General features: G+C 39.4%; 1 long non-coding RNA gene across 7 annotated transcripts in view; it reads left to right on the forward strand.

The window, feature by feature from the left end:
- LOC129205198 (uncharacterized) overlaps positions 1-18,218 on the forward strand; it is a 234,219-nt gene that overhangs the window by 133,931 nt on the left and 82,070 nt on the right. The window contains exon 1 of one of the 7 annotated variants that reach the window (XR_008576649.1): positions 5,221-5,325. The exons of the other annotated variants lie outside the window; for them this stretch is intronic. This is a non-coding gene — a long non-coding RNA (uncharacterized LOC129205198). Of the gene's footprint in view, positions 1-5,220; positions 5,326-18,218 lie in introns of those variants that run through there. 7 annotated transcript variants of the gene reach the window in all.

Genomic DNA, 18,218 nt, shown 5'->3' on the forward strand with positions numbered 1-18,218 from the left:
AGATACTGGTTGCATTCCTGGATTTCTCTGAGCTTTCAGTGTGACCTTTAGTGGGTGATTTTTGTATCTCTAGTTCCTGAATGCAATAAAAATGAAATTTCTCTACCTCATCGGGATGTTATGAGGCTAAAATACCATCCAATATCTTTGAGATGCTCAGGTATTTGGGTGGTGATAGCCATGTCAGTAGCTATCAGAGAGAATTAGACAAATCTCAGTTCCCTCAGTTCACCTCTCCTGAAATTTTATTCAGCTGGCAATTCAGCTAGCTGAATTTTGGAGTTTTATTACATCTTGATGCAATAAGGTAAGAGTGGATCACTTGCACTTTTTTCCTCATGGGTGTTCTTGCCTGATAAATTCACCTACCATTCATGACTGTCTTATCAACCAGTTTTAACAACTGTTAAAATAGTCACCTCCCTACCCTTTTCACTGCATCTTCTTGGAGAAGGAGGGGAAATTTGCATTTTTATATCCTTTTTTTGCAACCCTTTGATTTGAGATCAAGATTACTCATTAGGTAGAACCTGGCTTGTACTGTCAAATATCTCTGGTCTAGGATTAAATCCAACAAAGTCACATAAGAGGGGGGAAAAAAAAACCCAAACCCTTAAATAATTTAAACTCATTATTCTACTAATCCTTCTATTCTCCTAGGCTCCCTGGAGGTGTATTAGGAAATAATTGAAAACACTTTAATACACTGAAAAGACATTTGAGACTAATGTAGTCAGCCCTTGGTAACTCTCTCTACTTCTTTGCTGGCTGTTTAGTAATAAGGAAGAGCAGCTCATTTAGAGGAGAAAAAAACCTGACATATTAAAACAAAACCATCTAGAGATAATAACGTGCATTTACTGTAAATAAGTACTAAAAAACCTTAATGTTGTCTTCATTATAATGACAATTCACCAGGCATTTAGAAGAGCACGTGTAGGGTGTGAGTGTGGTGTCTGATGCTTGATGCTGGGCACTGACACAGGATGCCCCAGGGATCCACTGTCCAGCTCTGCTTGCCTTGTGCACAGCCCTGTGTGATACCTCTGGGAGTCTACCTCTGATCTACCTTTTGTGGAAAGTGCTGTTGCTACCTCTTTATCTCATGAAGCTTATATTAATTAATGCTTTTAAACCACTCCAAGATCCTTAGATAAAGTTGCTGTAGAAGTGGAAAATGTTGTTATTGCCCAAAAATCCTACAGCAGGAAAGGTGTTTAAATGTCAATTCTGATAGGTAGTGCTTTGGTAGAGGATTGAACTATGTCTGTAAAGCACTTCCTTGTATTAAGGACAGTATAAAGCTTCATTTCCCCAAGGAGAATTTAGGGAGGAATTATTTTAGCTTTTGCTTCCAGTTAATAACATACTTGCCAGATTGTGTTTGGGGATGGAAGGTCTTTAGAGCATCATTTGACACTGTAGTATGTGAGAACTGTGATTTTCTGGTTGCAGGCAGTTTATGATTCAGACTGCTTCATCCTACCTATAAATTTATTCTCATGGTTGTGCTGCGTCTGCCAGTTCACAAATGAAGGCTGATCCAAGGCATTTGAGTTGCTTCTTGTTTTGAAAGCGATACTTTCAGTCAATAAAGCTTTCTTACTTTGTAAAATTCTAGCACAAGCACTGGACAGAACAAGGAGTCAGTGATGGATTAGGGAGGCTTTCCCCTCTGGACTGTATGATTTTAAAACTTGCCTTGGAGAGTAGTACTCAAATTTGTTGTTGTGAAAAGACTGGCCAGTGACTTACACAAGAGTGTGCTGGCTGTGCCTCAGTCCTGGGACATCACCACACCTGGGATCTGTGGGCTGTCTTAACGAACCTGCAAGAACTAGAATATTTTTCAGGTGCAGATGTCCCTTCTCATCCCAGCTACTCCAGCAGGCCAGCAAAGAGCAGGGAGTAATTTATCTCCTTACATGTCCTTTTGTCATCATTACTAACTCCAATGGTTTTAAAACTTTGCTACTTAGTGTTGCATAAGGTAAATCAGCTGAGTTATATACAGTGACAGGCCTGAAGATTTATTTATGTTGGGTCCTTCTTGGGTCTCTTGTTATTTAGAGGTTAATATATTAAAATATTATGACATATTAAAGCAGGATTATTGTAAGCATTCACAATGGCTGGACACCTCACTGAAATTCGGTGAAGCTCCCAAAGCATGACTTACACCTTGGGGGAAAAGCTGGGTTCCTTAAAGTGCAGATATACAGGTGGAAGAGAAGTGAAGTTCCCTTGTTCAAATACTCCTAGAGACTGCAGTGGCTGCCGATTCAAGCTGGAGTTGTGCCGATTCACTGCCCCTGTATCCCATTGCAGAAGCTTAGAAATACAGAGTAGACAACCCACCCTGGCCATCACTGCTTTCCTGCCTCCATTCAGCTCCATGCCCACTGATTGGGTTACTTCTATTTTACCCGCATTGTGCCTTGTAGCAAAGGAAGGAAAATGCAAACCTGGCAGACTTTGTTCTGCCCTGGCCCTTGCACTGCTGCTTCTCACTGCAAGGGGAGGACCACTACCCACCTGTGTCAACTAGATGGACATAAATGTCTGTAGAAGAAAGATAAGCAAGATTTAAATGTAGCTTGTCAATGACCATAAAACAGGACCCAATAGGTTATTTCCATTCACTTTCCTTAATGATGAATTTCCTTTTATGCTTACAGCCGTTGGACTGCTTACCTGAAACTCTTCAGCGCATTTGGAACTTCGTTTGTGCAATGTTCCATTGTAAGGAAGAGTATAGAGCACAGCGTAGGCCCCCAGCACCACGTCACAGCTGCAGACAGTTCTGTGTAACATCTCCTGAGGCAATCACAGCAATTTCTTCTGCTCAAAAGTATTTAAATACTATTTATTTCAAAATGTAATTTAGTAGCTGTTAGATAGGAAAGATCTTAGACTTTGCAATTAATTTGCTCTCTGTAAGCTCCCCATCTCCTAATAAAATTACCCACAATAACAATTAAGGAACTCTCATTTTATAAGTGCAGACTCTCTCATAATACTTTCATTCCTGTTTTGATTTCAATGGCATTAACGAGTTTTATGCCACATGAGGACCTACCCTCCACATTGTCATGCTGATGAAAGCTGATCATATTTCTCTACTGCAATTTTAACAACTGAAAAAAAGGTAGTAATAATATTAATATTGACTTGTGTATCTTAGAGGGATTTTGAGGGGATCAGCAGTGTTTGTAATGTGCTCTGAAGCTGATGCTCCAAGGGCTATTAGGAAGCTGCCTTCCTGACAGCTTGACATATTTTCAGACAGTAGCAATGCAGCTGTGTTAAGCCATTGAGCAAGCAACCCCACATAAACCATCTAAATAACAGAATTTACCGAAAATAACTTCAAAAGCCCCCCTCATTTTTGTGATGCACTGAAAAGTGGAGATCCACTTCATGTGCCTAAATACATCATTCATCGGTTTGGACTTCCAGCTGGAATGTGCTAGTGAAGAGCTGGGTGATATCAGCCTCGCTGCTGCATCAGTGCTGAGTACTGTTATGCACAGTAACAGCAGTGCTGAGACCCTGGCAGGTACTTCTGTTTGGAAAATTGTGGGCCCAATTCAGCTCTTATATCTGTGTAAATCCACAGTAGCATTATGAAAATGAAGAAAGATAGTCCGCTTTGCATCAGTGTGACTGAGATGACCCAGATTCTTATCTAATCTCTGCAAATCTTATTTAATTTGTGTCCAGGTTCATGGCTAGTGAAGAACTGCCCTGTCGCAACAGGGACGGTGGCAGGGAGGTGAATATTCCTGGTATCCAAACACCGTATCTGATGACTGACTTTGTAGTTACTAGGAAAGAGCTACTCTATGCCTTTATCCAGCAGCCTCAAGATGCCTCTGTCCTTGTAATCATGACACTTTATAATTTCAATTTTCAGGTAGTTCCCGTCAAAGTAAAAAAATAAATTGCTTAAGTTCTACTTTAGTTATTTTAAGTTTAGCTGACAATTTGAAGATTATACACAGTTATTTGGGACTGAGGTAAAAAAAGTTTTACTGCTTTTAAACTTTTTATAATTCTAAAATACAGTCAAATGTATATGTAGTATTACTCTAAATTTAAAAATGCAGTAGAAAATAAAAAATATAATAGAAACAAATTTTCTACTTTTTTTTTCCCCTAGCTAGTCTGAGTTGAAGCATCAGGTAAAATAGCATGAGTTTATGAAATGGTTCATTGTTGAATATGCTATTTAAGACCACCCCCAAGCCTCAACTTTTGGCTCAAAACCAATTAGTTCAAATCTACTCTAGGAATTTTATAACCTTGGCTGTTGTAATTTCCACTTGAGAGAGAGCTGTAACTGGCTGATGCCAGTTCCTCAGTGTCTTGTCTCTTCCTCACACTAAGCTGGCACCTGATGGTGGGGAAAGAAAAAGCCTATATATATACATATATATATAAAACCTTTTGCCGTGAATGTCTATGACTTTTTTTCACCTCTTTATTGATTTTGCTCAATGTACTTCAGAGATGACTGTTATACTCTTAAGGTGATATATTTCTGTCATGGAGAACTGTGCTGCTCGTAGCATTTCTTTGACAGAAAGAAGCTGGCTAAAAGCCACTGTTTCACAGGCCTTGTACTTCGAGATGTGACTGTTCTGTAGGGGACAGAGCACGGTGTAGGTGGTCTCTGATAATGGGCGTTCTGGCAAGCAGTGTGAGGTGCTTTACTTATTCAGTTAGGGATTCTTGCTTTAATAATATACTCTTCTTTTATAATGCCTGTGCCGCAGGATGCTTGCACAGCTACCGTGCAAAACTATTAGCTAGTATAGGGAATAGCTATAACCTTCTGCTCAGTTTCACGTCCCATGGGGAACAGACTGTAAGTCAAGTTCATATACTGCATTACCTCCCATCTAGTTTCTGAATGTGCTTCTGGGACCTGACTAGTATCTGTGAGAAGCTGAGACCTGGCTGCCTTGGAAGTGACTTTTTTTATCCCCATCTCCATCAGCAGAGTCATGCGGGATGTTCTTTTTGGCTTGTGCAGGAGCTGAAATTTGAAGTACCTTGGCACAACAGCTTTTTTTTCTATCAATACACCATGTTACTTTGGGTTTCGGCTCAGGAGAATCTTCTCTCTTGCCCCCAGGACTAGTCTCTCAGATAGTGGTATGTGGTTGTCCAGGCATATCGCAAAACTCTGCAAGGATTTTTGAGATTGATGACAAGGTTGGAAAATGGTACTTCTCTTTCGAAGTATCTATTTAGTTGCCTGGAAGAATGCATCAAAATATAAAAGCAAGTAGAAAAAATGAGGATATGACTGGGTAAAAGGTATGTATGAACAAGTTTATCAGTGAAACTTGAGTGCATTCAATGTTTCTTGAACTTTAGAGCTCAGAAATCTTTTTTTCAGTAGATTCTCTTTTAATTATATGAATTGAATATGATAGATGTAATAATTAAAATGTATAATGAAGACCTTTATCTGTGGGGTTAAAAGCAACTTTTAGGCTGTGATTCTGAAGACTGATTCCTCTCTCAAATCTTAAATAATATTGTTAGTTGCTCTTCAGTTGCCAATTAAATAACACAATCAGAATTTTGTTTGGGTTTTAAGGTTTTACAGAATCTGTTATTGACAGTAGTGTATTTAATCTTTTCCTTCGAGTAGAGAGATTGCATGTGCTGCTTAAGATTTCTTTGTGGTGTGTGAAATGCAAAAAAAAGTTCATTAGACATTATTGTAGTAATAGTATTGTGTAGATTTCAAGTCTAAAGACAAAGGCACACACACCAGTATTGTCATTGTATTTGGTGAGAATCAGATCATGCAATTTTTCTTATCCTAAGGGTGCTAAATTAGAAGTAATTAAGAGCATAAATGATGAAAAGTAAAAATTAGATTAATGAATACTCTGCCTGTTTTAAAACCTGAGCTAAGGATGTTATTTCTATTTTAAATAAAGGTATTATGGGGATAAAATCCTATCATACTGAAATAGAGCATGTGGTTATGTACTTCAGGAAACAATTGTCATTTGGCAGCAGGAATGGACCAGATGAGCTTTATTAATAGTTTTTATAGAGTAATGATTTAAATACAGAGCATCCCAATTAATCCCTCCTGTATGGAGGCACAATTCCAGAAAAAGAATCCTTTTGCCCACCCCAGAAGTTTTCCATTGTTTATTTATCTTCTGGTACCAAGCTCATAACTCTTTGATGTAAATCACTGGTTAACTGTGCTAGATAGCAGAAGTTTTTATTTAATATGTAGAAAATCTGGAATTATGATGTCTTACAGCTAAGGGTGGCTGAAAACTAAGAACAAAATTCTGCCTTTACAAATGTCCGTTCCATTTTGATTTCTTCTCCAGCTGTGTAGATGGCAGTGTGCTCTCCAAGAATATCTGCTTTTCTTGGCATGTTATCCCAGATGCTGCTGGGCACTATGAGTGAAGTGTCCCACTGAGTTCACTGGCAGAGCTACTTTTGGCTTCAGTGGCATTCATCTATCAGTAGGGATCAATTGATCCTATTTTTGTTGTCTTATTTTAATATTGTGGGGTAAAAGCCTGGCTGTTAATACTAGTAGTATTGCAGGTGTGTACAGAGATTGAAGACACATAGCAGAGACTGATGATAGGCAGTATCAGAGCTCAGAGCTGTGAATGAAGTACCAATGCACACAATAAACGCTATCATAATAGTAGTATCCCTCATGTCCCCTAACTTTGTATTACATGTTGGTTCTAACTTTGTATTACAAAAGAATATGTGAATAGGGGCCTTGTTTAGGTAGTCATCTATATGTTTGTCTTCAATGTGCTGTGCACAGATAGATGAAAATGAAGACAACTTTCTTGGCTTTTTTTAACATCCCCTCTCTGTATTTAATGTGCTGTAAAATCCCAGTGACCCATTGCCATTTGTGACTGTGTACATTGAGGAGAAATTTGGTGCAACAGGACTTGTTCAGTGGATTGAAAGAGCTGGTGCTGAAGACCTTGCATTGACATAAAGTGAAGTTTAGGAGGTGCAGGTTAGACCTTCTGGGTCAGTTTCTTCTGAAAGAATTTAGTTTGCACCAAATAAGCTCTGCAAATGCAATCCATGCATGGTGAATGGGTACACTGAGAAGAGTCACCAAAATGCCCTGAACCATAATGCTAATATTAATATACCTACAGCCTATGATTGCTTTGCTTGCCTACATGGAATCTAAACTGACAGGAGGAAATGCTAACTGCACACCAGTTGGAGCCTTTTAATTAATTCTCTGTTTCTCTGTAGATGCCAAAGAGTCAGAGATACTTGTGATAATAACTGTTTGTAACAGCTGAGGTGGTTCTGATCTCTACTGATGATACAGAGGGAAATAGCTATATTGGTTTTTACTAGTTCAGTGAGCCATTCAGCCCTCTGAGCTGTGTTCTCAATAAAATAATAATTACAAAATTAAAGTAAGTTGTTACTACAGGTTTAATTAAAGTTCTGAGCTAATTTAACAGTGCAGCTTTGGGGCCTGATAACCACAGATCTAGAGCCTAATTACTGTCATATCAGGTAGCCTGCTTTACATCTAATTGCTTCCCTTGAGTCTGACAAGAGCCTGACTTGGAAAGTCAACTCTGTTTCCAGTAGAATACAGTTTTGTTATAGATAAGGAAAAAATGACAAGAAATAGACTTCTTCCCTACATCCTTACCCAGCTCTTATGCCTTGATCATGTTCTGAAGAGCCCTACTGGAATTTTGAATGGAGATGCTAAACATATGACTTCATACATTGATACCTGTTTAAACTCATCCATTCCCAACTTGTACACAAAGTTTATGGGAAGAGGACTTGAGTAGATAATGGGGAAAAAAAAAAGATAATAATGATGAATGGTGTATAAATTAAGACAGTAGGAAGGAGGAGGACTTTAATGTTGGTTCAAAAATACCTGCTCATATCTGCTGATCAGGACAGAACTCAAATGTTCTTGACTGAAAGCATAAAGTAGAGGCTTTCAGAAACACACAAATTAGGTTCATCATTGTACCACTTTCTTCTAGTAAACAAGCAGGATGGAGTTGTCTCTGGTTTGAATGTGTGGAAAGGTTTATTAATTCATCCATCCATCTGAGGTTGCAGAGTTATACTGAAAAAGGGTCTGGACCCGTGGGAAAGGGTGTTAAAGCAGAGGAGAAAGCTGTAGCACTGATCAATAGTACTTGGAAGCACAGGGATTTGTAAGTGCTGAAGGCAACCACTTATTTTCCCCATCATGTAGGATGTTGGGCTTGTATAAAGAACATTTATTTAGTTGTTGACAGTAAGAGTGTCAGGAATGATGCATGGTAGAGCTGGACACAAAACACAGTTATATCAAAAGAAAATTTTCCATTGCTTTAAATGGCTTTGGATCAAGTTCAAGCTCACTGTCACTGGACTTGCACCATAAGCTTTTGCAATAATTGATTAATTATTAGACTTCAGAAGCAGGTATATTGTGTGAAAAACTAAAAAAAAATCTCTACTTCATGACATCTAATTTTTTGCTGTGGGGGAATTAGGGAAATAACTTTTTCCCCCTCTCCTCTGTTTGGTAGTGCTATTAGCTGAACTTAATCTTCATAAACTACTCAATGTTCTGCTCAAGGCAAATATGATTGTGAAAAACTTTTGGCTTGGGATACAGTGAATTTAGTCAACAAGCCTGATAATAATTTTCAATGAATCTTTGTAAGGTTAGATTTCTAGCAGTGTATTTTAAAAGAGGGACTGGTAAAAAATACTGAAAAGTCAACTGTAATCTTACAGCTGTCACCAAAATGTGAATATTTAATCTGTTTTTACATTGTGGCCAACTAATACACAATTATTGCTTGAGATGCACAGTCTGAGGGCAGACCATGTTTATACCACTTGAAAATCAATGGCAATACATTGAGTTCCTGTTAGGCTATCTGAACACGAATGTCTTTGTAATAAACTTCCTTCTCTTCCCAACCACATCCTTTCAGATCAAACACATACTTTAAAACCGTTTCTGTTTTAGCTTGGAGGAAGAAAACAGCACATATGCTAAAAATGTAGTGGGAAAAATAGCTGAATAATTAGGAAAAGAAAAGCTCTTCTTGGCACTTTCCAAAGTTTATTATTCAGTTCATTATTCAGAAGATAGAGGAAAAAAATAACAGCATAGCATTGCATAGGAACACGTGTGTGCATAGAGTGTGCTCATGCAGAGGTGGAAAAGCTTGGATTCACTGGAACAAGCCCAGTTTGAATCATGCTGTCACAGAGGAGCACCCAGTGAGCGAGCTGCTTCCTGGGGCTGGGAGCCCGGGCTGTCTCACCATCTCAGCCGGGGAACGGGGCAGCCCCAGACATCAACCTCCTCCCTGGGACAAGGCTGAGGCTGGGCTGGGGGTCAGGCTCTGGATCAATGGGGCCATGGCTAGGTGGGGAAGGGACAGCCCTGTCCCATGGAAAGGGATGTCCCCACAGAGCCTCAGCAGCAGTAGTGTCTGGAGGAGATCTCCCCTGGGCCACCAGCAGCATCAGGTCAGTGTTGGCCCTGAGCCCAGGCAGACAAAACCCCCAGGATGGGGAAGGGGGTGCACTCAGGGCTCTGACACATTAACAGCGATTCATTCTCCATTCATGCTAACTAATTTTCTCAGTGGTCTATTTGGTGCCAGGGGATAACTTATTTTTTTTAATCTTGCTATGGGTTTGTAGAAGAGAAAGCTCAGCAGCCTGTAAAGGAAGTTTAAAAAATGTAGATTAAAATGAAGATGGAGAGGATCTTAAGGGCAAAAGAAGTGGGGAGGATGACTAAACATTTTATCCTAGTGTTTAGTACAAGGTGGACGCGGTGGCAAATTTACCCAATGTTCATTGGTCTCTGTGCTGCCATAGTGAGCCTCTGGCTTTTAGGTCAGGTTGTATGCTAAAACTGCATCTTCAGCATTGAGGTCAGCTGCAGTGAAAAAAGCTCTTTTCAGTCCTAGTGGTGAAGCCACCTCTTTCTGTTAGCCTCTTGTCTCGTAGTTAGAGTTTTGAAAAACACACCCCTTATAGGCTGAAAAGGGGAGGGGGGAACCTCCTAGACAGCTGAACTAGCCTCACCACAGATGGACCTCCTGAAATATGACTGTTGCTGATGTCAGTGGCTAAAATTGCAGTGCTGGCTGTTCAGGGAGTACAGCACGGGGTGCTGGGTAAGGCACCAGAAATATCTGTGTTCCCATTGTAGCTCTGGATTTTCTGGGAGCTGCTCAGCAGGTCATCTGGCCTCCTTATGGTTTGTATCTTTCATGTTACCAGTATTGGCTGATTCTTTGGTTGATGCTCATACTGTGGCTTGAAAAAGTAATGTATTGATTTGTTGTCATTGCCTATTGTTATAGACAATTCACTGAATCATTTTTGTGGTAGCTTTTCCTTCGATCCATCACACTTTCATTCCTTTATCTGATTAGAAAGTAATTAAAATAAACAGATGCCTTTTTCTGTATCTGTGCAATAAGCCTGAATCTATAAGTAATATTGCATCAGTAATGATCCTCCTTAGTAATACAGTAGCTGACTAGGCTGAAATGCTGAAAGAAATCACAATGCAAAGAGAAATAGGGGTTAATATGCTCATTAGCAGGCAATGATTAGAAACACTGCTTGCTTGAAATGGACACAGGTCCCTGCCTAGGAATGAAGCTGGACACTTCCTTTCAGATGAGAAATTTCAGTTTAGCTAAAAACACCTTAGCTAATGCAAAAATCAGACTTAAAACTTTGTGATGTTTCATTTTTATGTCTTAATTTTTTCCCCTCTGTAAAATGCATTCACTAGGGCATCTACAGTAACTAGAGAAGGTTAGGGAGGAGCGTATACCAAGTTTTGGATTATCTACACAGATGTTGCAATGCTTTCTTTCTAGCATTATGTGATGATCCACTTGACTGTGAGAGCCATATTCTGATCTGGGCTGAATACAAAAGAAGAAGAGTTAAGATTGGAAGTAATCCCTTGTAGAAATTGAATTATAAAAGTAAATGAAACCCAACAAAGGGGGAGGGAATAATGTTCTTTCCTTGGAGCAACTCCTTGAATGCAGCTGGGGCAATCAGACACTAACTTCTGGGAAGTATTTCCAGGCTATCTTACTGTGAAAGGTCCTCTAAGACCTTTCAGCTGTCATCATGCAGTAGTGGAGAGACAACATGTCTCAACCTAGAGTAAGTCCTTTTTAACAGAAAACATGCCACTGTTATATGATCAGACCTATCTTGCTGTATAATACGTCACAGGCTACCTGAAAATAAAATATTTCCAGGCAAACGCAATATTAAGGAGAGGTAAAGGTGAAGCCCAACACTCTGCTACTGGCATTGATGCAAAGTATCTGAGAACCACAATGTGCCCGTTCCTAAAATGACCAGTGGCATTTGAGGACTGTCTCTCATACAGAAACAGGTAGTCTTATCTTTTTTCTCTCACAAAGCTATAATAAAATTAAAATTGTGCTTATATTTTTATTCTTGGAAGATTATTCCAAGAGGTTTGCTCTAAATTCATTGGCTTTGTTGGCATTTGGGTCATTCTTCACTCTGACATTTTGCTGAGCGTGCCTTGCAAGAACATTCCATGCTCTACATTTTTTTCAAATATTACTTGTAGGTCATACTGTTATCATTGTCATCAGCAATGCTGAAGTGCTCTGTAACAGGGCTAGAAAAGTTTGTGGTGGGAGGACACCCCAGGGCCTGTCATGGACTTGCAGGCACACACGAATACCTTTGAGGTATGGTGAAGTACTGATGTCTTTAGACATAAATGCTGCCTTCACTTACAAGAAATATTTTCTTAAATTCATGTTGAACCCAAATGGATGCTTGATTTTAGGGTAGGTATTTATACAGGCATAATGCTTTATCTGGGGTATGGCGTGATATAAAAATGTTCTTACCAGGGGGAAAAAATCAACTGAACAATGCAAACTTTTGCAGAAAGTCTAATTTTGTTAATCTCACTGACAGATTGTCTTGAATGATGCTTAACCCCTGTATCCCTTGGTTCTCAGGAGGCTCTTGTGGAATCCTGTCACTCTGCTGGCTTTGCAATGCAACAAATTGGCTATCGCTGCTGGATACCATAAACTTACAATCAAAAGCAATTTTTCTACTGAAGATTACATGCAAATGCTTGATGAGCATTTGACAGTGCCTGCTGGGTTAATAAATACAACATGCTTATATAATTGTGAAAGCTGTGAATTGTCTTAAGCAAGGGAGAAAAAAGTAAGGTTGTTCCTACCTCCCCATTACCAATTATAACCTGTGTATTTAAGTAACTCTGGCATGTTTTGCATTAATTAGAAAGCATGAGAGATGAAGATGGAGCTGGTATCACATTGTTTCTGGGGTGTATGCTTTGCTCACAATTTGAGAAAAAGAGCCAAAGTGTATAGACTGCAGAAGCCTTGTCTTCTGAACAGCAAGGTCTACAGGTGGTTAGAGGAAAGACAGTCAGAAGGTGGAGCTCTGGCTTTTAACTCAGCTGCTCATAATTTGTATCATCTTGTAAAACTCACTTCACCACTCTTAACTTTTTGTCGTAAGACCTTGACATGACCAAGAAAATGTGCTAGAATTTTTCTAAAGCCATATATTTCATGACTCTTTGCTTTGGTTTCCTATGAGTGAAATGGAGATAATGTTAAATGCAAAAAGAGTATAGTTCAGAGGTTCTGTTAAATGGCAAATTCAGCAGTTCTGTTAATATGGACTGTGGTGTTATCTGAGTTTTGATAATATGCCTCAAATTTTACATTCAGAATGAGGTGTAATTGGCATTGTCACTGAGAGCAGCATCCTGTCTATCAAATAGTGTAAATTATGTTGTCAAGAAAAATAAATTTTCAGTGGGAAAAACTGGGCAGGAGTTGTACTTTATATTAGGGTCCTGCTTTTTCACTGCCTGCACTTCCTGATGTAGCTAGGTTTGATTGCACACCTTCTCCTTCAGAATCCCCCGGGAATACTGGCAGGAATCCATGTCTCAGTCAATACTGCAACTGATGGCTATTGTCATCTCTCACGAAAGCTGCAGAGTTACCACTGCCATCAGAAACACAAGGGAAACATTTTTTATAAAGTATCTAAGCTTTTATAGTTCTGGTCAGCTATTGAATGAATTGCCAATCTCTGAAGGTGTTAGACTTGATTCATGCCTCTATAAATTCTTTTTCACCATTCTGATTGGTGTGGAGGAAGCTAAAATTAAGCACAAGTTGCAATTGCAACTTTTAATATCCCCTTACGTGTTCAGGACAGCATGAGTTCTAGCATAAATGAGACACAGCTGTTCTTACATTTTACCTGCATGGGGAATCCAACTGCCTGTGGAATCGACAGGCAGAGCCTCATCTTCAGCAGGAGCTGTATTGGCACCTATGCATCCACTGAGAAAGTAGAAGGGGAAACAAATACATGTTTTTAGTTTGATATGTGGGTTTAGATGCTTTGAACTAAGACCTGGCTTCCTTTGGCATAAAGGTTGGATTTTGTAACTTTAAAAAAGTCACGATTTTTCATGTCATCAGAGTGTCTTAACTTTTTTCTTAACTTCCCACTCCTGGCACCCAACGCATCAGAGGTTGAGTCAGTCAGAGATGAAATACAAAACCAAACCTCACGATATTGATCATTAGAAAATCACAATTGGATTTTTCTTGCAAGGGTAGATGTAACCTGGCCATCTTAGTCCAGTTCAAAGACAGACCATTACATTTGGCCTATGAAAAAAATCTTCTCTGTGTGTGTCTGGCAGTCTTTGTCACTTCCTGAGCCCCAAAATGACTATTTGGGATGAATTTCACTGCTGGGAGGGTAGAAATTCTTCAGTACAGTCTATACAGTGTGGAAGGTGACAACATATATAGAGACAATCACTACATTTATAATTGACAAGATATGAATCTATTTACTGACAATTATTGTAACTGGCAAAGCATTCTTATAAGAGGTTGAAAGCTCCCTTGTCCCTATAGTAACAGGCAGAAAATCTAATGTGTGTTTATAGCTGCTGGAGTCTACATTTGCTTTAGCTTTATTCCATATCAATCAGGTGCATACTTCTCTCCTATAATTGCAAGTAGTAGCAATGATGACTATAACATGTTCTGGAGTACACAGACAAGAATCAATCTAGGCACACAAACTCACCAGGTGATCTTTAATGTTTGTGGAAGATATGAAGGGTAATTTTTAACTGAAAGCAAGCATCAGAAAACAAATGTTTCTAGTAAAACAGCACTCCTGCCTGCCATGCCTAAGAACTGCTTCCACATGGGGAGTGGGGAGAAGAGAATGTCATTTATTATGTGATTAGACAAACAGTTGTGAAACAAAGATGATGATTTTAATCCCCTGAAGAGCTATCATCTCCTGCCTTAAATGACTTGCAGAAAGTAACTTCCAGTGGGACACAAGTCCACTTAGGATAAAATGTAATTTGTGCCTTTTCCGAGACCTGGAATGGCAATTTTGATGTAGTGCAGGTGATAGCTACAAGCCTGGCTGGATGGGGAAAGACTGAAAGCAACAAATGACTGTACCCATGAATCTGAGCCTTTTGTTCCTTAGCATAGGGCTAGCTCTTCTGTAGTAGGCTGGTTATGAATGCCTACGTCTGTCATGTGTGATTCCCTTTAGGTATTGATAATGAGCAGCAGTCTGACAATCAACTGGGAGTTTTATGTGCCACTCTGAGGGTGTCCTGGGAACATGTACAGGGCATTAAAAGATGAAAACTGGGCAATGAGGAGGGAAACTATAGTATTGCTTGTAGCATGTTCATTATTTGCCATTGTTGGCCTTGCCCCAATGAGGCAAAGGATGTTCCCGCAGACTCTCTGTTGGTGGCCCCAAGAGATGCACTCAGAGAGGTGACCAGGAAATGTTCTGCTGGGAACACAATCTGAACCCACACCAGACATTTTAAAGCTGCTTTCTAGACCAATTGAAAATGCTATTGCCTTTGATCATTACCAGTCTGTCCTGAATATGAGAGAACCCCTGCCTTGGAGTATCCTAAACCATCCATTGTTACTTTCTTGGGAGTTTATTCCAGCATGATGGATTGGCAGGATTTCTCTAGCCGATAATGCAAGGATAGGTATTTTATTCCTTGCTCTTTTCTCTCTTGGTCTATTTTCTCTAATCTGTCTTGTCTCTCTTCTCTCATTATTTATCTTCATTGTTTTGGACACACTGAATTCTCCTGGAAGTTCAGAGGAGGGAAGAGTGAGAGGGAGATAGGACAGATAAGTTGTCCTAAGCTACTTGGGAAACTCTTATATAACTACAAATATACCTGTACCATGGAGGATCTATGGTAACAGCAAGTCTCCTTGCTGATGAACTGAAGATTTGCCAGATACCTCACTTTTGTATCAGTAGATCTGGTTTTACAGCACTGTTATTCATCTTCATTTCCTTCCCACTCACATTCTTTCCTAATGTGAATAAAAATGTACAGAATATCCCCCAATGCAGCTGAAAACGGGCAAAGGCAGAGCTAATGTTTTTTTGATAATTTTTCCAACATATTTAATTGTGGAAACAGATGTTTTTTCAACATCCAAGTGGGGGAGGGGAGGAATCCTCCACCCATGTAAAATTGAATGGGCATGATACCCCTCTCTAGACCTTCATGAGTAGCTGTCAGATATGAAGGTGTTATTCAATCTCTCTGATCTATTGGTACTTTAGCCCATCTGCTTAGTTTCCTACTGGGGTAACTACAGAATAGTGTTTGTGATACAGACACCTTCCATTTAAGATCTGTTGTGGCTCATTCTACATAAGGTATACCTTAACACTAGATTTAGAGCCACTCATATTGTCTGGTGCCATACCTATAGCAGGCTGTAGGAACAAGAAATGCAAGGGTTTTAGCAAAAATAAGGTAAAACACATTTGGACAAAACTCAAATATAAGTAATTTTCATTAATTTTAATAACAAGTTAGTGTCATGTGTAGGGTGTCTGAAATTCTCTTCCACATGCCCTAATGTCAGTCCTAATAAGTTGCCAGGAAGATATGCATTGAATATTCAATATAATGAATATAAATACACGTTAATTTTTTTGTGTGGAATGCAGTACATGGTGATGTTTGAGAGCATTTGAAATAGTCCTCTGCTGGGATGTCTCTCACACTCAGGGCAATGTTTTGTGACAATATTAATGATGGTAAGCAATGTTAAGATACCAAAGAGTCAGAGCTCATATGTGAGATACTTCTTACAGTGATTTTGATTCTTCTGTTGATCTCAATTTTACTGAGAAAGTCAATGAAGTTACTCTGAGTTATAGTAGCATTATTTCTTTTGAGTTACATACTTTAGAGTTATGTACTTATGTCTGTAACGTAGGCAGAGAAGCCAGCACAGAAGACTTGGGTTCCATTATAGTTCCCTGCCTTTTGTTCAGCTTTTCCTCTTTTTCCTGCCTTTGGTTCCATTTATCTTCTTTTTCCCAGTATGCTTTTACAGGCAACTGGCAATATTGCAAAGGCAACATGAACTTACAAAATCAATAACTTCTTTCTTTCAAAACTTCAAGGTATAAGCCAGTGTGTACATAGCACTAAAGATAGGATTCCTTTCTGTAAGCACCTGCTTTTTCCATGAGGTTTTCCTTTTGCTGATAGATCAGTTAGAAATGTTATCTTTTATAGATCTTTGCCAACTTGATGTTGACTTTTTGAGCAAGTTCCTGGTGGCAGAAAGCATCTTGCATGCTGCACAGAGCCATTGCTGTAAAATGTCAAGACTTTGAGGGCAAGGGATGACTAGTTCAGGGAAGGTCCTAATCTCCTTGTTATGGTATCTTAGAGTCTCAAGCAATCATGGAGGATAAGGTATAAACGTGGAGAAATAAAGTGGGTAAGGTTACAAGGTTGCAAAGGACAGTAAAAACCTTTTAAATGTATTTTATTCACCTAATAAGTCTCTCTCCCATCCTCATTTTGTGTTTTCACTTAGTTCTAAAGGGTTTCTGATTGTCCAGTATGGACTTGATACTGCAATGTGGCTGTGAGAGATGATGCAAACTCCATTGATTCAGTGAGGATAAGGAATGGGATGTCTACCTGTTTTGAGCCTGATCCCTAGCCCACTCAAGCGTGTGAGTTCTTGGTAATGTCTAGGGATACAGCAGCTCATGCCGAGATCACAGGAGTTATTTTCAAGACAAACGGAAGTTAATGAATAAGACAAGGTAAAACATTAAACATCAGGAATGCTCTAGTAGACTCTGTGAAATAGCTGCATAAAGTATTGATTCAGGATGCTAGAAATTGTCTCTCTAAAGAGCTTTAATGATGCCAAATGCAAGAGAAATCCTCCCTTATCACAGCTTGCATGTGACACCAACCAAACATCACTGAATCAGCAGAACAGACTTCTGAATGATTGCTCCTAGATGTCTTCCCTGGAGGTTTCCTGTCTGGAGACCAACTTCAGCTCTGTTTAGCTTAAAGAAGGATGTGGCTATTGTGTGAAGTGATAGCACTCCAGTTTGGAGTGCAGCTCATCTCTGTTTTCTACAGGCACGTGTTTTAAACACCTTTTAAGAGAATAGTCATTCCTTTCACTGGATTTTATCAGCAGTCTTTAACAAAACAAGTATGTGCTAGTAGCTTCTAATGTCCCAGAGGAATCTTTAAAGGAGGAATTTAAACCTAGAAAAAAAAAATCAGGGCAATGTTCAGTCATTGTATGTACTAGGGTTATTTAACTATTCTGCTTAGACCGGAGGACATATATGGGAACCTTTTATTATGTGTCTGCATATTATGTGTAGATGTGAGCTTTATTTTTAAACAGATTTATATGAATTTTCTTTCTTTATCTCTGCAAAAATGTTGTCCTGCTAACAGCACAAGCAAGTTAGGTTAATCTGTGGAATGGGGAAAAATGAAAGAAGGTGGAGCAAAAGCAATTTATTCACTGTGCTGTCTGCATTTTTCACTGGAGGGGTGTTTAGGACATGTGGACATGAGCATGGGAGTTAGTGTGATACCTGGGCCACGTACCCAAGGTTGCAGACAGTATCTACGTAAAGCTACAAAAAGCTGGTGGCCAGATGGTCTCTCTTAGGCTGGTATCAGTGCAGGGAGCAGCAGCCTCAGACCTGTGTTGGATCGCAGCACCCTGCACAACCTG

This window comes from Grus americana, chromosome 3 (genome assembly GCF_028858705.1).
Source record: "Grus americana isolate bGruAme1 chromosome 3, bGruAme1.mat, whole genome shotgun sequence".
Lineage (NCBI taxonomy): Eukaryota > Metazoa > Chordata > Aves > Gruiformes > Gruidae > Grus > Grus americana.